Genomic DNA, 22,713 nt, shown 5'->3' on the forward strand with positions numbered 1-22,713 from the left:
ATAATAAGCCAGTTTACTTTTTTAAAAATCAGTTCAATTAAAACATTACTTTTTCATTTCTTTACACAGCAAAAATGCACAATCAAAACATTTACCAAAAGAGCATACCAATGCACACTCAAAACAGTTACCAAAAGAGCATACCAGAGAAATTTTCTCTCGTCTCAGCATCTGGCTTGCCTTGGTCACAGCACAGGTCTGGGGCTCAATCCAACCCGGTTCTTCCGTGATTTCAGCTCAACTTGAGTCTTCAGATGGATTTCTCTCTGAAACTCTCTCAATATATATACTTTTCTGGCCCAACAGTTTTTCAACCGAAGCAATCATTAGAAATGAAAATTCCCTCCATTTTTCAAAATCACTTTCCCCTCCAAAACCTACTTTCAAACTGCCAATCCAAATGTGAAACTAAAGAAAAAACAAAGTATGAACTTTTGACCCTGCCAGCACTCTTTGCAAGGCAAATACACATATTAGCCCATTATTTTTTTAAAAAATAAATTAGGGATATTAATTCAATTCATATTATAATACAATTTACAAGGGCTTATTTATAAACTAAGAGGTCTATGCCTCATTCTTCCATACCCCTCCCTTTCACCAAAATCTGGGCATTGGATTGTAGATAGGGGCTCACATGATCATATTCTTCTCCATAGAATAATTTGTCAGAGGAAAACATTTCTATCCCAGTCTTCTCTCTGCTAATTCTCCACATGTAAGGATGTCTTCTTTTAAAAGTGAATACTCTGTGAGCCGGGTCTCATGATCCGTGAGACACGGTTTGGGGCGGTGAGTGGGGAGGGAGCCCTGGGTGGCTGGATCAGCCACCCACACGATTGCCGGCTCCGTGACGGAGCTGGTGGGGGCTGGGGAGCTTGGGGGCCGTGCGGCCCCTGGAAGGCCCAGTATGCCCTGCGTGAGTGCGCAGGGCATACTGGGGAGACCCCCAGAGGCGGGAGGCGGGAGGAGCTGCACCGTGGCTACTCACTATCAGATAGCCCAGGTTTGCAGAGCGCTCGCTCCACAAACCTGGGCTAAGGGGAGGGGTATTTGAGCAGGTTACCTGCTCTAGAATCACCAGGCTCACAGCTAAGCCTGGTGGTTTTCACGATCAGCAAAAATCGGGCTAGCAGAGGCTAGCTCGATTTTTGCTGATCATGGGAATAGCCCCTATATGTGAGACAACTGCAATATGAGGTGGTACAACAAGGGTTGCACATTTCCCCAACCTAACTTGGTTTCTGCAGGCTTTTTTGTTTGCTTGGTTTTGCTTTTTTCTCAGGTGACAGGTGGCAATAGGCTAATCTCAGGCCATTTGGGGGGCAACACTGTACCACTGGCCTCTGTGTGGTACCAGCTCCCCCTCCCCATTTTTCAAGGGTTGACAGTTTTGAGAAATTACCAGGCCCTGCTTTGTGGAATCACTAGCCGCCTTGCCCACCTCCACTCAGAAATGTCAGGTTTTTTGATGCATTTGACTTAGCAATCCTAGGTACAGCCCCAAAGAGGTTTGCTACCTTATGTGGTTTCCTAACTAGGCTTTAGCCACCGAACTGTTCCAGCTTAGCCTAAAAATACAATTTTATACTTGTGTTATCATGATTCTACCAGATCAGGAACATATTTTACATTTTAGAACAAGCTACAGTTACTAATTTGTTTTCCATCTGTTAAGCAGTCCATTTGGGGGAAAAGAAATACAATCAAGAACAAAAGCTTTAGAAACTGGTTTCTGCCAGGTGGATATGCACAGCTGTGTGACTGCTTCTGCCACTGTTTCCCCCCCCCCTCCAAAGGGAAAAAAAAGTTATTTGGGAACAAACATTTCTTTTAAATTTCAATCATATGGCCATATGCCACTTTCCTTCCATTGTGCAATTCTTCTTGATGTCAGCTTGCCTGATTGCAAGCATCCCATGTTCTAGGGTTTCCCTTTCCCTTTCAAATCCCGTGTGATAACTGTACTGCAGATGAATATTTTATTTCTGTATAAGTAATTTGTTTGGGGAGGGGTAGACCAGTATTTCTACTAGCTTCATTTCCCTCCTTAGAGTACAAACATGAGGCTTCAGAAATGAACTGAGAAAGAGTTTGCTTTCTCTGAGAGAGAGGGAGAGAGAGAGAGAGAGAGAGAGTAGGAATATATTTCCTAATGGTTGCAATGTGTATGGGAATGTGGCCATAACGATGGACTGTAAAACTGGGTTTCATTCAGAAATCTTTGAGATGTTTCCCCCTATGGCGGTCATAAAATAAGAAACTGTATTGGTCAACAAAGAACAGGCAAACCACAATAGTTTTTAGTTAGAACCACACCATCATTTAAAATCCACTGGATACTTTTACCTGAATGTTGCCTGAAAATTCTGCTACTTTGAAAGGTTAAAGTAGAGTAGATGCTATAGCAAGCTAAGCCAGACACAGACCACTAGCCATCTGTGTTCATTTTGACAGGACACAGGTCGAGCTCAGCAATTAATGCAGTCCCTATTATTGTTTACTTTCTATTACCAAAGCAGTGTAAGCTTTCAAAATTCTTTCACACAAACATATTTTTTCAGTTTGTGTTCATTTATTTAGGTGAGGGTATACCAGTCTGCTTAGTAACACACTGAGGCTCTCCACACGAGCAATGTGGAGAGCCTGCAGGGAGTTTTTCAGGGAGAGCAGGCTTGACCCGCTCTCCCCACAGACGAAAAGGCAGCTTGTCCTGGGTGGCTGGATTGGCCATCCATACCATTAACAGTTCCATCATGGAGCCAGTTGGCGCAGTGGGGATCGGGGGCTAATTATTGTAGCCTCTGGGTCGGTGGTCTCCTCATGAGTTGCTGAGGCGCATGACCAACTAAATTCTCCTCGAGCGTCCGGGTCAGGGGCCTCCTCATGAATCGCTGTGACACACAACCAACTAAATGTGATTAGTGGAGCGCACGCTCTGCTAATCTCATTTGGGAAGAGAAATTAGGCCATACGACTCCTGGCGGTTCACATGCATGGTGGAAACTGGGCTGCGCTCCCTTAGCCTGGTTTCCACTGCGCATGAGAATAGCCTCACTGTCTCCTGTTCATTTTTTGCTGTTCAAAATATCTCCACTCCAACATTAAAATGTTGGTTTTATTTAGCATACATAGCTAGTTTCATTTTGAAGTACACAGTTTACATTCATCATCACACACCTCTTCTTCTTTTCATCCCAGTTTGAATGGAAACAAATGCAAGTGCATTATTTTCAGGAAACCTATTTTCATGCTCAGTACAAAATACTAATCACAAAGAAATCTGTTTGAATTCAGTAATGCTCTAATCACATTATATACTGGATAAATCAACTTCCACTCAAGGAGATGCATAGCGTGGATAATATGACATTTTTGTTTTTAATCAACAGAACCAACTTGCTACCTCCAAGTTGATGGGCTTCTATTTAACTTTACCCAGTCAGAAATGTCAGTCAATACTTGCTCTGCCAGAATGTGAAAATATATAATGATGTTCTACACAACAGATCGTTTTGTCTGCTCTAAAGTGCACCATTATCTTAATTTTCCATAGCCTATAACTGCATTGTCATTCTTGATCTCTCTTTGCTCTCCAGACTATGAAGAAAAATGTCAACAATCACTCAAATTACCTTCACAAAGCAGCCCGCTTCTGATTTTACAATCTCCCAGAACATTACATATATATTTCCACGGATCTGAATGTACATTGTAATTTTTTTTTTAATATCAAAGCCAAGCTAGCCTAAAGCCTTATCTAGTTTGATTGATGCTATTGAGGAAAGATTTTCTAAAGCTAGTTTGTGGTTAGCAATTTTCTGGAATACATATGTTTCAGCAGAACTCTGCATGCTTCTGGTGCAAAATTTTACCAGAGTCAGCCTGCTCTCTCAAGTATATGATAATTATCTAGTGCAACAGACGTAATCATACGGTTTATGTTTCAGTCTACTGTACTAATTGGCTGTAAAGAGAACTGGGTCCCATGAAAACTAGGGAAAACCTACTTCATGTACCAGTTTGCTTTTCTTCCTGCAAAGGAAATGTCACTGCTTTCCATATGTATGAGCCTTAGGACAATTGTAAAAATCAATGGAGGGCAAAATTAGGAGATATTATAGGGTTCACAAAATGTGAATACATTCAAGTACAATCCATTGGTTCTCTGAGCTTTCACTGTAGTTACTTGGAGGCTGTGTATGAACAGCAGCATTTTGGGAATGTTATTGCAAAGTTACTGCCTTTGCTACACATGCTTGTGTTTTCTTTCCTACTGAGGTCTCAGATTAAACCATTACAGCATGTTTTTGCAGCCCTTCAAGCTGTATCCTGGAAAAGCTGTGAACCGTCCTGCTGCAATAAATGTGTACAACACTGCAATGTGACTGTTGAGGTTGCCTATTAGATAGCAGCCAAAATGAAAAATATTCCCTCACAATGTCCAGAGCACTTCCGGAACTATTAGGCGAGGACTGTTTCACGTACTATGTAAAGACAAACCCAGAATTGGCACCAAGTGTGTACCTAACAGGAACTGCAGTCACTCACAACTCCATAACAAATGTAGCTGTATTATTCACACATTTGCAAATACACTTGTTAAATTAACTTTTGTGTGTGAAAAAAACATATTTGATGTATGTGTGAGCATCAGTGGAAAGCTTTTGTCACTTGTATAGAGGTGCCCTCTGTCCTCCCTTAGGAACAGAAAAGAGGACATAACTTCTCTCCTTCACCCATGTTTCAGACCACATGTGATTACTGCTTAGGACAGGGATTGGCAATCTTTCAGAAGTGGTGTGCCAAGTCTTTACTTACAAGCCAAGTGTGCCAAGTCTTTACTTACTTACTTACAAGCCAGTAATACTTTTTAACATCAAATGCAGCATTGAAGTTGGGGCTGCTCCACAAGAAGGGGTTGGTTCACATTGCTAAGGGCCTTGGCGTGCAGGGGAGGGAGTTGTTTCACTCCATTCCTCTTCCTGCTGGTCTGGCCTCTGCCAAGAGGAACCACACCTCCCATTCTGTCCATCCTGTCATCCCCATCCCCACTGCGTTGAATAAAGTGAAGCTATTCCTATATCCCTTCAGGCATCTCCCACTTTCTGCTTTGGTTCCCTTGCCCCTCTCAAACCTCTGCTGCCCTGCTCCTGAACTTGGTGCTGGATCTCCCCTGCCTCTGTACAGGGCAACAGCTCTACCCCACTACTCAACTTCCAGCCACAATTGGGGTCACCATGGGGGCATGGCTCCAGGAGGGATGCTGTGCCCGTCAAACATTCATTCATTCATTCATTCATTCATTCATTCATTCATTTATTGTTATTTTATTTATTTATCGTTAAATTTATATACCGCCTTTCATTAAAACAATCCCAAGGCAGTTTACAGCAAAATTTAAAAACAGGATTGTAAAAAAGACACAATTAAAATATTAAGCTAAAAATATAAAACAAATCTGATTAAAATTTTTAAACATAAGCATAAAAACAGTACAAAATACAAAGAGCAGCAGCAGAGACAATCATATAAAAGCCTGGGTAAAAAGCCAGGATTTAGAATGCTTTCTAAAAGTTGTGATGGAGACCGAGGAGTGAATAATCACTGGGAGAGCATTCCAGAGTCTGGGGGCAGCAATAGAGAAGGCCCTGTCTCACGTGCACAACAACTGAGCCTCCCTCATTATCGGCACCCAGAACAGAGCCCGCTCAGATGACCTCATCAAGCGGGCAGCAGCCCTTGGGAGCAGGCGGTCCCTCAGGTATCCCAGGCCCAAACCATTAAGGGCTTTAAAGATCAAAACCAGCACCTTGAACTGGACCCAGAAACAAACTGGTAGCCAGTGCAGCTCTTTCAAAATGGGTGTGATGTGCTACCACCGGGCAGCTCCAGATAAAACCCTAGCTTCTGCATTCTGCACTAGCTGCAGTTTCCAGATATTCTTCAAAGGCAGCCCCACGTAGAGCGCATTACAGTAATCCAGCTGTGACGTGACTAAGGCATGGGTAACCATGGCCAGATCTGCCTTCTCAAGAAAGAGACGCAGCTAGCACACTAGATGAAGCCGTGCAAAGGCACCCCTGGCCACCGCCTCCACCTGAGCTTCCAAAAGCAGAGCCGGGTCTAGTAATACCCCCAAGCTGCATATTTGCTCCTTCAAGGGGAGTGCAACCCCATCCAGAACTGGTAAAATCTCCTCATCCCGATTGGCTCTCCTATTGACCAACATTACCTCTGTCTTGTCCAGATTCAATTTCATTTTATTAGCCCACATCCAACCCATCACGGCCTCCAGCCCCCGATTCAGGACATCTACCATCTCCCTAGGATCAGGTGACAAGGAGATATATTGCTGAGTGTCATCTGCATATTGCTGACAACTCAGTCCAATTCCCCAGATGACCTCTCCCAGCAGCTTCATGTAGATGTTAAATAGCATGGGGGGACAAGACTGAACCCTGCGGGACTACACAGGCCAATGGCCACAGAGCCGAGCAGTAGTCCCTCTGGACCTTCTGGACCCTCCTCACAAGAAAGGACCGGAACCACCGCAACACAGTACCTCTGATTCCCATATTTGAGAGGCGGCCCAGAAGGAAACCATGGTCGATGGTATCAAACACCACCGAGAGATCCACCAGAACCAACAGGGACGCACTCCCCCCATCTAATTCTCGGCGTAGGTCATCCACTAAAGCGACCAAGGCAGTCTCAGTCCCATATCCAGGGCGGAAGCCAGATTGAAAAGGGTCCAGATAATCCGTATCATCCAAGACCCTCTGCAGCTGGGATGCCACCACATGCTCTATCATCTTGCCCAAAAAGGGCCAGTTAGAGATTGGTCTATAGTTGTGCGGGTTGGAGGGATCACGAGAAGGCTTTTTTAATAATAGTCTTACCACCGCCTCCTTGAGGCATGACGGTATCCTGCCCTCCCTTAGTGAGGCATTAATAATCACTTCCAACCATCTGTAGCTACCATGGCAGCTTTTATTAGCCATGAAGGGCAAGGGTCAGGAGCACACGGTGTCACCCGCACACTGCCCAGGATCTTGTCCACAGCCTTAGGCTGCACCAACTGCACCCTGCACCTACATCTCCAAAGCTTCAGGCTCCGGGTGTGATGTGGCCAGTGTTGCTGTCTGTCATGACCCTGGTCTCTCCATGGCTGTTCTCTTGTTTTATGTCTCCCTCTCACCCTCCCCAGGCAGGGTTTCAGAGTTTTTGAGGGGAGGGGGTTTGGTTCACCCAAGTCCTCCTTCTCCAGGCTCCTTGGGGTCACTGTGGCAGTATCTCTCTGGAGGCCTCCACCACTCACCTTCCAACTGCCTCTCATTACTGGCTGAGCCTGCCTGAAATCCCTCCTGACAACTGATGCATCCCATGCCCCAGCTGATTGGACCTCTACCCCACCATATCAGGCTGCTCTCACCCTTATCCCCCTCAGCTGTGCGGCTGTCTGCTGCTGACTCCTCCCTGCCTCACCCCCGCCCTTCCCCCAGCCCCTCTAGCCTGGCTCCTTGTTCTTGCAGCATCGACAAGCTGACTGCTTGTCGGGCTGCTTTGCCTGGCCGCCTGCCCCGCCTGGGGCCTCTCTGGCTATGGCTGCCGAGGGAACATTGGAGCTAGTAAGGCCAGTGGGGGCCCCCACCAGACATTGTCATAGAGCTGCAGTTGCAGGAGGGATCCTGTGCCAACACAAGATGCCACTCAAAATCTCTTTCCATGCCACTTTTTGCACATGTGCCATAGGTTGGTGACCTCTGGCATAGGATCATCTATATCTCTAGTTACCTCACTCACTGTATCTGTGTTCGACTCACTGTACCCCTAAACCCTGACACATATTGTATGTGCCACATGCACCATGCAACCTACATGCCAGGCCATGCATGAATCAAGCCTTTTTGTCAACAACATGGCTTGGCCAAACCAAAGATGACCAGCAATAAACCAATCATTACTAACATGGTGATGAGAAATGTACAGAAGTGAAGTATTTCACCAGCGAAGGTCACAAGGGAGTAAACAATTGCTGTTGAAAGGAATAGTGAAATACCTACTTGCTATTGGAGCAGTAGCTGCTGATAACTTTGGAGCTGGCAGAGCCAAAATAATTGCCAACTTCAATCCTTTCCTCACACCAAAGTCTGTACAACAGGTGTGAAGAAGGGAGTGTTTTTAACATAAGGAGAATGCAGTGGTAACCCCACTGAGAAATAAATTATTCTTTATAAACTATACAGTGGGAACAGCTTCTACCCAACAGAACAATGATTTCCAGCCAAAATGGAGTCCCAGAACTTCTCATTTAGCAATTAAACCATGCCACATTAATGACAACTCTTTTAATCCATGCATCTTTTTGAAGGAACAAACAACACACACCCATTGTCAATATCAAAACAACAAATGCATCAGCTTTTAAAGTGCTAGAGAAAACTGGCTCCTGATTGTACACAAGGGTTTTTTCCCCTTCCAAATACCTCCATTCAGTTCTAAAAACACCAAATAACATACCTCTCTAAAGTGGAAAAAGAAATTATTTCAGCGACATGTACAAAAATAAAGACTCCATCTGGGCCAAGGGCCAACTGTTTAGCATCAGAACGGATTTTCAATGCGTGGAAATGTGAACTGATAATATCTGACCATATGCAGAGTATCTCATCACAGACTTATCTCAGAGTGCTGCTGTATGACCAGGATTAGGGAAAATATCTCCCAGTTTTAGGGGAAAACATGCCCACAAACAAGCCAGGCAACACAAACTGAGTTGCAAAGTCAATGCCTTGCTTGCTGTCAATGAGAGATTAAAACCAGACTTGGTGTCTGCAATGAAAGGGATGTACCCTCATACTCCTGCCTTTAAAATCTAAAAGTTTTACATTACCAGGCAAGATATTACGCTTCTACCCCATCCACCCAACATTGAAATTCAGTGCAAGCAGATATTCACCCACCAACTTATATTAGGAAAGCTAGTGAACTGAAGCACTGAAGTAAAGTTCAGAAAAATGATCTTTCACACAGTGGGGCAGGGTTTCAACTGTTCGGATATATAGCCCAGCAATAGAGCAGGTTTTAAAAACCCGTTCAAGCTGAGATAAGGCCTAGTATGCAGTTCAGACTCAGGCAGCATGGAGGAGTATTGGAGTAAACCTTTCAATGACTTAGGCTCCTTCATGTATCTCTTGGACTTCGACCAGATGAGCTTCCTGCCACATAGTTCCATGGCACAGCACAAATAATAGGCTCTTTCCTCTCAGCTCTAGATACACCAATTGTGTTTGCCTTTGCATGAGGAAGAGGAGGAGCTAACAAAGGAATAGTTCCAAGACTGGAGCTGAGAGAGGCAACAGCCCGTCCCCCGGGTAATGCTGCTGACTGAGAGGGAGAGGTCTTGCCCCAGAGATGTGGCAAACCTGAATGATTAGATGTCTTCTTGTGCAGACACTCAGCCCTGAGATTCAACGCACCATGGGCCCAGTAACATTTATAACTCCCCCCAGCCTTGTCTGTTATGAAAAATATGTTAGAGGGTTGATTGATGCCTTCTCACTTCTTTAGAGCCCATGTTTAAGATCCCTACATTACAATTCATCTGGCTGCCCAATATGTATATATAGCCAGGTATGGTATGTATGAAGATTACTTGTACATAAGGAACAAGTGACCTGTGTACAACACTCTCTTTATAACAAAGGAAGCATTGTGTTATCTATAAATTCTGAAAACCAGAAAACTAACTCATTTTTGATCGGGGAGGACACAGCATTTCCACCATAATGCTAGGGTTATCACTGTCTGGAATTTGGAAGCATTTTGATGGTATACAGTGATATGTATCTGTACCTTTAAGATAAATTATAGGTGCCAGCTCTACTCTCTATGATTTCTTGAATCTCAGATTGCTTTCCTCTGCTTCCCTGGTCAGCCTGCCATGTTGTAGGCAGTCTTGTTGCCAGAAATAAAGTTAATTGTGTAGTTACTCCCCATTCCTGTTCTCCATGGATTGGCTTGAAATAAGTTGAGCTATTCCTCACTCCAAGACTGAGAAATAGTTCTGCTTATTCCTATAGAATCTAGAGGAAAGAGTTGCGGCATCCAATGACAAGACAGTGGGGTTAAATCAGGAATTTTAATGGCTTAATGAGACAGATATTGAGGCTGTTCCCACAATCCCTGGAAAGCGGGCTAAGGAAGCTTAGCCTGCTTTCCAGGGATTGTGGGAACCACTGGGCTCACAGGCGAGCCCAGTGCTCCCAAGGTGGCTAGCTCACCTAATTCCCCCTCCCTTTAAATGAGGTTAACAGAGCAAGTGCTCCGTTAATCTAATTTTGTTTGCTCATGTGTTGCCGCAGCACACGGTGACACACAAGTAGACCCCTGACCGGGATGCTGCAAGTAGCCTCCCGGGCTCGGGGGTCTCTCCAGGATGCCCTGCATGCTCACATGGGGCATCCTGGAACTTCTGGGGGGGTCACGTGGCCCCTGATCCCCACAGCTCCCACCGGCTCTGTGACGGAGTCAGCAGTCATGTGGGCAGCCTATCCCAGGCCTGCCTTTTGATCATCTGCAGAGAGAGCAGGCTAGGCCTGGAAGAAGCTCTTTTCATCAATCGAGAGAAGAGCTTCATTATTCACAGAGAGGCACATGTAGTTTGCTTTCAGTGCTCTTGCTGCTGGCTGTTTGTTAGCCCTGCCTCTCCTACAGGACTAGAATAAAAGTAACTAAAGTAATATCCAAAAGCTGGCCTGGATCAATGAATGGATTAATGAACAAACAGAACACAACTCCATTGCAACCCTGATCAGGATCCAACCCCCTTGAGTCCTCCCATCCAGCAGCATCTGTTTGTTTTTCCTAACACCCCTGAAGGCTCTACACATGATCAGTGTACAGAGCCAAAAGGGGTTCTGCGGGGAAAGCATGCTTGACCGGCTTTCCCCACAGACGATCACACACCCCTTCTCAGGCGGGCAGATTGCCTGCCCAGATGAGCGGCAGCTTCCCTCTGGCCACAGCTTGCCTGGCAGCTCTAGGGGTCGGGCAAAGGGAAGTGCCACTGTGTGGTCCCCCCCCCCCCGGATCCCCAGTAATGCACCATGCAAGTGAGCAGTGCATTCCTGGGATCCCCTCCCCTCTCCCTCCTCTTCCCCCTCCCTCCCACTGTGGCTGCGAGCAGCTGCAGCTGACACACAATCATTAAAACCAGATAAATGGAGTGCTCGCTCCGTTAACCTCATTTAAGCCACTGTGGAGCCGAGCCCAGTTTTGCTCGCTCATGAGAATCACCTCCTGGTGTAGCAGTGCTAGCATCATGCACCAGTGGGCAACGAAAACCAGACCTTGCTGCCAAAGTAACAGTAGTAAAGTAAGCAGACAGGCAGGAGGGGGCTTGGAGACTCATGGGTGACTGTGGGGTTGGAGGAGCTGACTTCTTCTCTAAATCAAAGTTTAACCAGATGCAGAAAGGTGAGCATTACAAATTGCCAGCAAGGGATTATGTAGCTCAGCCACATTACATCTCTACTTCTGTGAGCCCTCATTTGCCTGTTTGATTCTTAACGTTGATATATAGTGAATATGACAGGCTTCTGAACTCACATATAAGTAGAAGTTCACTACTGTTTTAACCTTGATTTTGGTGTACCTCCAGAGTGTTTCTCTTCCAGTCCCTTAGAAGCCCAGATACTGATTTTTGTTTCATTTAGATAATTTTCTTTTTTTCCAACAATCTGTTGCAGTTTTTAACAAATGAAGAAACTGTTCCTTTTGCCCTTTATTGTTTCTCAAACACAGTTGTACACTTTCAGCTCTGTGTTTTAAAAATCATATTTAAAAGCAAAACCAAATATCTTTCCATGCTCTGTCCATGTTCATTTCTATGCATGGCTAGCATCAGATCAGATAAAACAATTTTTCTTTGGACTAGTTATAGTTGATTTTTTTAACCCATCTTGTAGCAGTGTGCCCGAACCGGTCCGGCGGCCATTCCAAAGAATGGCCGAACTGCCGGACCGGTCCGGCCCTGCCTGGTTCGGGTCCGGGTGGGGGGTATGCCTTTAAGGGCGGGAGGGCTTGCTTAGCCCTCCCGCCTCCTTGCCCCCGCCAGCGCCAGTAATGAACAGTATAGGGGCGCTGGAAACCAGCTGCCCCCCCGCCGCGGCGGCGGCGAAATAATCCCCAAGGTCAGCCAGCCCTCCCTCCCTCCCAGCTAGCTGCCCTCCCACCCACCCACCCGCTCGCTCACCCGCTCGAACACTGTATAAAAAACGAGAGGAGCTCCGGCACAGAGCTCCTCTCGTTCGGAAGGCCTCCTGAAGAATGGCGGCTTGCGCGCGTGCACATGCGCGCGCCGCAAAGCACGCCGTTCTCCGGAGGCCCGGTCTACCCGGCGGGAAAGGGCCGGGTAGACCGGGCCTCCGATCGCTGAGTAGACCGGGCCTCCGATCGCCGGAGGCCCGGTCTACCCAGCGATCGGAGGCCCGGTCTACCCGGCCCTTTCCCGCCGGGTAGACCGGGCCTCCGATCGCTGAGTAGACCGGGCCTCCGATCGCCGGAGGCCCGGTCTACCCAGCGATCGGAGGCCCGGTCTACCCGGCGGGAAAGGGCCAGGTAGACCGGGCCTCCGGCGATCGGAGGCCCGGTCTACTCAGCGATCGGAGGCCCGGTCTACCCGGCGGGAAAGGGCCGGGTAGACCGGGCCTCTGATCGCTGGGTAGACCGGGCCTCCGGCGATCGGAGGCCCGGTCTACTCAGCGATCGGAGGCCCGGTCTACCCGGCCCTTTCCCGGCGGGTAGACCGGGCCTCCGGAGAACGGCGTGCTTTGCGGCACGCGCATGCGCGCGCGCGCGCAAGCCGCCATTCTTCAGGAGGCCTTCCGAACGAGAGGAGCTCTGTGCCGGAGCTCCTCTCGTTTTTTATACAGTGTTCGAGCGGGTGAGCGAGCGGGTGGGTGGGTGGGAGGGCAGCTAGCTGGGAGGGAGGGAGGGCTGGCTGACCTTGGGGATTATTTCGCCGCGGCGGCGGCGGCGGGGGGGGGCGGCTGGTTTCCAGCGCCCCTATACTGTTCAATACGGGCGCTGGCGGGGGCAAGGAGGCGGGAGGGCTAAGCAAGCCCTCCCCGCCCTAGAAACAAGGCCCCCCTTCGGTGCCGGTCCGGACTTCTCCGGACCGTGCACATCACTACCATCTTGGCCACATTTGCATGTAACATGGAACCACAGGTCCAATGGACCCGCAGTTCTGCAACCCTCCCCACACTCCGCTCTCCTGTCCAAATTTGGACATAGTAGAGAGCATCTCCTCTGCAGCCAGCAAGGCTGTAGAGAAGTGAGGGAGCTAACTGTGTGGGCTTCCTTCTTTCTTGAAGTACAGCCCACACAGCCAGTCAGGGAGCAAGAAAAGAAGGAGCTTCCTCCCTCAATTTCAGTCTAGCTGAATTTAGCCTCTAGTGCTGTATTCAGATGGAGCGGGGGCTCCCTGGACCCTCGATTTGGAACAGCGAAACTCACTACAAAACAAGGATTCAAACTGGAGTCTCCTGAGCACAACCTTGGGTCATGCTATGGATGGAACCGGATTTACATACGTTCAAATGTAATGGTAAGGAAACGCGGCTCCCTGAAACTCCGCTCCCCCGTTACGTGCAAATGCGGCCCTTCTTTTCCTCTTGTAGGGCGAAACAGACATCCATTCTAAATGTTACAGAAGAAGTCTTAACACACATTCTCTTGCCTGAGAGCCTGTGCAGTGTAGTAGTTGCAATACCATGGAGTAGTTTACTACCATGGAGGCCTTGGTACAAATCCCACCACCTGCATAGTTCACTGGATACCCTTGTGCTAGTCATTAAGGTTGTTCACATGGCCTTTTGCTCAGCCAGGAAGGGTGGGCGGACAGGCTAGTTGCCGCAAAGAGAGAAGGTAGGAGACTGTGCATGCTATCTTGAGCTCTTTGAAAGGTACTGAAGTGGAATGTATTGTATGTATTCAAGTACTGAAGTGGAATGAGTGGAATCAACTGCCTTGGAATACAGTGAATGTGTGCTGAAACCACTTCTACCATACTTCAAAATGTCTGCTTTCTGATGTACTTACTTTATTTAATGTACTCAAGAATCCACTTCATATGTCTTTACATTTTCTAGGTATAATTCACCAACAAAATTGATGAGAAGTAATGTTGTCTCTAGTAAGGGGATTTTGTTCGCTTCATTTTTTAAAAATTTTATTTTGTAAATATGGAAGAAAGCTTTTATACTTGCAAATGAGTGACTGCTATATTTTATATTTTCAAAAACACAAAGTGAAGGCAGTTTTTGTTTCTTTCTCCAGTTTTCATTTCTGGGGACAACTAAGGTCACTGGGGCATTATAACATTGGGACACAGTAAGTACCTTATTTACCAAGAGTGTGAAAAGTTTGCAGCATGCTTAATGTTGATGCCATATTTGAGCAAATTTATTCATTATTTATTTATTTATTCGATTATTATACCACCCTTCCGATATGGCTCAGGGCAGTTTACAATTAAAAAACAGAAATCATTAAAAACAATTAAAACAGAAATACAAATATAAACATCAATTTAAAAAATCTTAAAAAACAATTAAACTATCAAAACAATTAAAACCCTGAAAAACAGGTTAACATTAAAACAAATTAAAAACCCTGAAAGGCCAGGCCAAACAGATGGGTTTTAAGGGCTCTCTTGAAGGACAGTAAAGAATTAATATTACAAATTTCTGCTGGGAGTACATTCCACAGCCCAGGAGCAGCTACAGAGAAGGCCTGCCTCTGAGTTGCCACCAAACGAACCGGTGGTAACTGGAGACGGACCTCCCCAGATGACCTTAATGTGAGGTGGGGATCATGTAAAAGAAGGCCCTCTCTAAGATATCTCAGACCCAAGCCGTTCAGGGCTTTAAAGGTAATAACCAGCACTTTGTATTTTGCCCAGAAACATATAGACAGCCAGTGTAACTGTTTCAAAACAGGCATCATATGTGCTCTCCGGGTTGCCACAGAGACCAATCTGGCTGCCGCATTCTGAACTAACTGAAGTTTCCGGACTACGTACAAAGGCAGCCCCATGAAGAGCACATTACAATAGTCAAGCTGGGAGGTTACCAGCTGATGGGTGTAGTGGTTAGAGTGCTGGACTAGGACCGGGGAGACCCGAGTTCAAATCCCCATTCAGCCATAATACTAGCTGGGTGACTCTGGGCCAGTCACTTCTCTCTCAGCCTAGCCTACTTCACAGGGTTGTTGTGAAAGAGAAACTTAAGTATGTAATACACCGCTCTGGGCTCCTTGGAGTAAGAGCGGGATATAAATGTAATAATGATGATGATGATGATGATGATGATGATGATGCACCACTGTTTTGAGGTCATCCTCTTCGAGCAATGGGCGCAGCTATCAAATCAGCCGAAGCTGATAGAATGCATTCCTGGCCATGGCCTCCACCTGAGATACCAGAGTGAGGCCTGTGTCCAGGAGTACTCCCAAGCTGTGCAGCTGCTCCTTCTGGGAGAGTGTAACCCCATCCAGCACAGCAAGATCTAACTCACCCCTCAGATTCTGACCCCCCACAATGAGCACCTCCATCTTGCTTGGATTCAGCTTCAATTTGTTATGCCTCATCCAGCCCATTACTGCCTGTAGGCAGGCATTTAGAGAATGAGTGCCATTTCCTGAAGATGAAAAGGAGAAGTAGTTTTGGGTGTCATCAGCATACTGATAACACCCAGCACCAAACCTCCTGATGACCTCACCCAGTGGTTTCATGTAGATGTTAAAGAGCATTGGTGACAGAATGGCGCCCTGAGGGACTCCATATTACAGCTCATGTTTTGAGGAGCAACTGTCACCAAGCTCCACCATCTGGAATCTACCTGAGAGATAGGAATGGAACCACTGCAAGGCAGTGCCCCCTATCCCCAACTCCCCCAGGTGATCCAGAAGGATACCATGGTCAATGGTATCGAACGCCACTGAGAGATCCAGAAGAACCCAGAGTCACACTCCCTCTGTCGATTCTCCCGTAAAGGTCATCCATCAGGCCGACCAAGGCTGTCTCAACCCCATAGCGAGCTCTAAAGCCAGTTTGAAATGAGTCTAGATAATCAGTTTCCTCCAAGACTGCCTGGATCTGGTTGGCCACCACCCTCTCAATCACCTTGCCCAACCAAGGCAGATTGGAGATTGGCCTGTAACTGTCCATCGCTAAGGGGTCCAGGGAAGGCTTCTTTAAGAGTGGTCTAACCATTGCCTCCTTCAGGCAGGGGGGCACCCTACCCTCCCTCAGCAATGCATTTACGATATTAACTAGGCAACCTCCAACAATCTCCCTGCTAGACAGAAGCAGCCAAGTTGGCGAAGGATCCAGAGAACAGGTGGTAGGCTGCACCGCCCCAAGCAGCTTGTCCACATTCTCAGGAGTCACAGATGGAAACTGATCCAATCTAATACTGCAAGAGGGATCGCTGGACACCTCCTCTATAGACCTTGCAGAAATAGTGGAGTCCAAGTCAGCCCGAATACAAATAACTGCATTACCTTTAATTGAAGGTTTAGAGTCAAGTTACACAGTTAACAGAAATATACTGTGAGCTAGGTCAGATGATAGTCTCTGGCATACACAATTAGGAAGGGAACACACTGAGAATGCAACCATTGCAGCATCCCCTATGGTTGTCCCAATGCCCTCCCAGCTGAATGGCCCTTCTACATGTTCTCCAGATACTTGTTAAAAGAGGAGAAGGTCACAGTAGGTGTGCTCTTGGCACATCCCTTTCATCCAAATGGCTTCTATGTGACTCTTTCTGGACTAGACTACTTAAGATGGCAAATAGTAATGTCACTTTTAAAAGCACCTCCATAGAGTTGCCACCAAATTTCACCTGTTAAATTTCAAGGCAAATTTGGAACTTCTAACAACCAGCTTCTGGTTATCTCTTCCACTATTAATGAACTGGTTCCTCAACAAACCAGGGAATCCATCCCATTCGTCCTGGCCTGAATCTGGCCAGTTGACTCCATGAATGAATGAAAATTCAATAGGTCCCATGCAACCTCTTCCTCCCATCCAACTCTCCAGTCTGAGCAACTTGTTGACTGCTCTCAGCTTGGTCTGCCTTCTCTGCTTTCTGACACTGGCCTGTCTATGAATGCATCTTTGTTTCTGGTCCTCTGTTTCTTGGCTATGCAGTCTGTAATCTAACTCTAGCCCATCTATGACTGTGTATTTTACTCCATGCCTGCCAGAACCAGATCCTCTCCCCAGCTGCAGCTTGTCTCAAAGCTGGGCCAAGGCCTGACAGCAAAGCTAAAAAAGATTTGATAAAATTGGCAAAATGTCTCAGGAGGGTTCTGCATGGTCCTAGGTGTGACCAGGAAGACATCCATGAGGTTATTAATCAAGTTGTGCTGCAAATGTTGTGAGAGTGTCATCTGCCTCGCACAAGCACTGGATGCCCTCTTGAGAATCTGGAGCTGGTAAAGAAAGTCTCTTTCCAGTGGGCAAAGCTGAGAAGACTTGCTGCTATCACATTTCCCCTAATTTAAGTTTCAAGTTTTCTGCCTTTTGAAGGAAGCAAAAAGACTTTTGAATGATGACTGACAGTTTCTCCAGGGGGCATCACCCATATAAAACTCCCTAAACACAGAGATCTAATGTGTCAGGGAAAAGACTTGAATCCTCCATGACAAGGCAGTTTGTTAAGTTCATGATTTTTTTTTTAGTATGAGAGAGCATTCAGATATAAAATTCTCCCCTCGTGCCTCTGCAGTCTGTAGTGGTATAATGCAGCAAGAGATAAATCGCGCAATTTTGATATCTGTATGACTTTAAGCTTTACGTGTGTGGCTTAAACTTTACATAAAAATGGGTGCAATTTTTTTCCCTTCCAGCTATCTTGAGAGTGGCACCAGCATTAAGCATGCATTCAAGAGTGCACCATGTAAACTAGTCTCACATTCCTAAAATTGGCTTGAATTTCTTAGGTTGATAGAAATATATCTTGAAAGACTAATAAATGGGCACTGCAACAGAGAGAGAGAGAGAGAGAGAGAGAGAGAGAGAACTTAAAACAAAACATATATGCCTGTGTACTAGTATAAAAAAAATAGAGATAAGATTCATTATTTCCTCTGAAAGGATAATAAAACATTAAATCAAAGGTGAAAAGTGTGTGTTGTTTACATGTCATAGCTGGATCCGTCTTGCAGAATATGCCCTCTTTGTATAAATGCACTCTTAAACTCACAGTGAAACAGAAGTCATGTATTTATCTTTATGCCGTACATACATATATATGCACTGATTGTATGTACTGACAGTGGTGATATTGTAAAACATGATGATATATTACTAGCCTGTGAATAAATCATAGGGACAAATACTAACATATATACTTATTAAATACCGTTGACAACTCCACCTGTAGGGAGTTGCAGAACTGGTTCAAATTGAACTGGGTTTGATTCAAACTGGCCCAGTTCAACCTCAAACTGGACTGCCCCCCCCCCACTACAAAAGTGGGGCCAGTCCGGGTTTGCACTCAACCGGGCCCAGTTAGGATCAAACTGGCTCAGCCTGACTGAACCAGTTCTGTATGTTTGCAAAGAGGAATCTGGTAAGGATTTCCCTTTACAAGGAAAGGGGGAAACCTATGGGCTTGAAAAGTGTGTGTGTGTGGGGGGGGGGGGGTGCGGGAGGTCACCTTATGTGCCACAGCGGTGGCGCAGCTTTTTGGTGGTGGCCCAGCAGTGGCTCCCTTAGGCCCCATCGACACTCTTCCCCATCTGTGCGGGCCAGCAGGGGCCTGGTTCAATCCTCCACACATGCACGGAGGCCTGAACTGGGCCCCTGCCGGCCCGTGCTGATGGGGGTGAGCCACGGCGAGGCCTAGGGGAGCCACTCCTTTCCTGCTGCCGCCAAGGAACCATGCTGCACTGGCGGCACATAAGGTGACTTTCCCCCTGCCCCCCACTGCCCTTTTTCAAGTCCTTACTGGATTCTCCTTTGCAGGCATGCAGAACCAGGCTGAACCGGTTCAACCAGATTCTAGTACATGAACCGAACCACCAGCTACTTCTAATGAACCAGTTCGTGGATCAGACAGTTCAGTTCAAATTAAGTTCAAATTTGATTCGAACCACCAGGAGCAATTCCATGCACACCCCTATCCACCTGCACTTTGCCCACTATTCTATCTCCACTGGGACTATATTAGGATTCAGTTCTAACAGGTTCAAAGAGCCACCACATTTCTTTTAAATGCTATGGCAAAGAAAGTTTATTCTCTTTTATCTACAAATGAAAATCTCCCTGCAAACATACTTGGAGGGGAACATCTACTTTATATTGAATCAAGTCATTAGTCCATCCAGCCCAAAGTTCTCAACTTCAACTAGCAGTGTCTCTTCAAGATCTCCAGTGTAGCATCCAGTGAATTAAGGACTGAAGCACAAAAGGAAAGTAAAATCAACACATTTGGAATTTACTAAAGAATGTCCTTTCATTTCTCATACAGCTGTCCAGCCTGCTTCCCTGTTTTCCTGCTTGTTGGCTCAACCATTTGGACTAGTACTGGACAAGAAAGTATTCACCAGAAACTGGCCTGGATGAAGGAATACAGCTGAACCTAACTTCATCATTTGTAGACCTTACATCCACAGTTCCACGTATCTATGGTCGGATAATTGACACCCAATGGCATAAGCGTGTGTGTGTGTGTGTGTGTGTGTGTGTGTGTGTGTGTGTGTGTGAACAAAGGGTTAATTCCATGTATCCATGGTTTCAGGGTAGCCAGAAATGACCTCAGAGGTCATTTTAAGGAAGTAGGTCATTTTGTGGCTCATTTGTGTTTTTAAAAATTTTCCCACAAAACCCGGCAGATTTTGGACTCTTGGTGGCCATTTTTGACAGCTGCAGACCCACGAAGCATGGTCAGGAATTTCCCCCCATTATTTTTGCCCTTTTCATGTAGTAGTGGCAGAACAATTCTTTCAGGGCCCTCTCAAATAGGTGAAGGCTTGTGGACACTAGTTTGCCAACAGCTGCCCAAAACCTTAAACTGGCCCAGAAAGCATGTGTTCAGAAACTAAGCTAAGGCCTTGCTCCAGCTCATATAATATAAAGATAGGGGATATATATATTAGTCTATATTTTCATCTCTGAAGGCCTTCAAATATTTAAAAGTTTTTTAAAATCTATAATAATAGTAATAATACAAACAATGTACAAAAAATAAAAGACAAAGCATAGCAGCAACTACAAGCCAGACAAAAAGTTCAGTTCAGGTCAAATGCCTTTCTGGCATGACTCATCAGAATGCCTGCAGCATGAATGCCACAGAAGCCTTTGCTGAGTTCCGCAACTGAAATGCCACTGTCAAAAAGCTGTGTCATGTGTCACTACCAGTCATACCTCCAACAGCAACAGGACATGAAGCAAGCTCTAAGTTTTGTATAGGAGGAGGTAGCCCATAAGATCCTCAGGGCTCAAACCATATAGGGCTTTAACAGCTATCGTTTTGAATTGTGTCCAGAAACTAATTGGGATTCAGTGAAGATCGACCAACACAGCGCAATGTCATGATCCCTGCACTGAGCACCTAATAGCAGCCTGGCAGCTGGAGGTGTAGATTTCTAATATCCAATTTCATGTTGGGAAAATTGCAGATTTGGCAGAGGAAAGGTTTGGAAATTTAGGACTGAAAAAAAAAAAAAGGAAGTACTTTTTCACACAGCACATAATTAATCTATGGAATTCTTTGCCATGGGATGTGGTGATGGCCACTAGCTTCGATGGCTTTAAAAGGGGCTTAGACAAATTCATGAAGGACAGGTCTATCAGTGGCTATGGGTCTGGTGACTATAGGGCACCTCCAGCCTCAGAGGCAAGATGCCTCTAATACCAGTTGCAGGGAAGCAATAGCAGGAGAGAGGGCATGCCCTCACCTCTTGCCTGTGGGCTTCTCTGGTGGACCTCTGTGTGAAACAGGATGCTGGATCAGATAGGCCTTGGGTCTGATCCTGCAGGGCTGATCTTATTTTCTTATGAAATGTCAAGGACTGTCTGCATTGTTTCCAAACTGAAGCACTTCTAAGTCACTCTAATTTCAGTTGGAGAGACAGTACAGTACAAGCAGATAGATCCTTCACCCACTAAAGTCAATGGAATGTTAAGCCTTGTTGTATGCATGCAAGTAAGTCCCACTGACTTCAATGGAGCTTTCTCCTAAATAAATGTGCATCAGAATGCAGCACTGAAAGTGCTAAACCTTTGGTGGATTTTGCCAGTTTTTCCAGCTACCATAAGCTCCAGATTGAAATTCATCACAGAATATTCTTTCCAAATGCATCCAAACTTCTTTTTAAAGTAACATAAATTCTTCTCTGTCAAGGCTGCTCAGGGGGAGACACCAGAATGGTTAGAGGAGCAATTTTGATCTCTGACCAAAAATGTAATAATTAACAATTTATGATTCATTTATTATGGTCCCCATGATCTCCTCTGACATTAATAAATGCCCTATTTGGAACTTCCTCTTTGATTAATTCAGAATCTCCTGTCTTGATTAATTGTGACGTTACTTGGTTAAATGGCTCATTCACAATTTGTATATTGTATTTTTGGCTCAACTGCCAATAATTTTGCCTGACTGTATCATGGAAACATTATATTTGGTCAGTTTCTATGAAAAGAACACAACCCTCACAAAACTAACATTCTGTGTTATCATGATGTTTTCATCAGAATTTCAGCCATTAAATTTAGCTAGTTTCAATGGATGCGATCTTTATTCCATTTGGATCTAATGTACACTTACTTTTCGGATTACTAGTTGAAAATAGTAGGAGGGTGAAGCGGGTGAAGCTGGGCTTTTGCATCTCTGGCTGGGAGAGAATTTTGCTATAGTTTTCTCTCAGCTCTGTCCTGCTCTTCTGCTGACCTCTGAAGTGTTACACCTGTTGAAGGTAGGCCATGAGTGACAGGCATGGCTGGCTCATCAGTTGATAAGAGGGAGACAAGTGGGATGTCCAGCACAGCTGCTGGCATGGACACCAAAGGCCAGTCTTTGGTGGCGGACCTCAGTGTGGTGTGGAGAGTGGGTTATGTTTGTTATTCTTGTATTTTGACAGCCATTGGATGGGGTTAGAGACTGTTGTAGCCAGTCTTGGGGAGTGTGTTCTGTAGGAGGTCCTTTCTGTGAATTGTGCATTGTTACAGCCTGGCTAATTACAGTTGTGTCAGAGTTGGTACAGGTGAGGGAGTAGGGAGCACTTCTGGGGGTTCTGGAGTGGCTATCACTGTAGTGGTGGGGAATAGAAGATTTGGAGTTGGCAGGTCAGCAGGCCGTTACAGGGGAAGGGATATCAGAAATTTAATAGCTGTTTCCCCTTCCACTGTCTTGTCGGAAGCTCTCAGGCCTCAGTGAGTAGTACCAACCAACCACAGAACCTGACCTTGGTCCTTTGCAATGCCAAGTTGGTCGAAAATTAGACTGAAATCATCCATGATTTGGTCATGGATGAGGAAACCGACTTGGCTTGTATAACTGAGACCTGGTTGGGCTCATCTTCTCCCTGCTGGGTAGGGATGTGCAGACCGGCCCGGAGGTTCAGGGGTTCAGGGTTGAACCGAAACCCTACCCCCCCCACCCCCCGGTTCTGTCCGGACCAGAACTGAAC

Source organism: Hemicordylus capensis, chromosome 5, assembly GCF_027244095.1.
Source record: "Hemicordylus capensis ecotype Gifberg chromosome 5, rHemCap1.1.pri, whole genome shotgun sequence".
Taxonomy (NCBI): Eukaryota; Metazoa; Chordata; class Lepidosauria; order Squamata; family Cordylidae; genus Hemicordylus; species Hemicordylus capensis.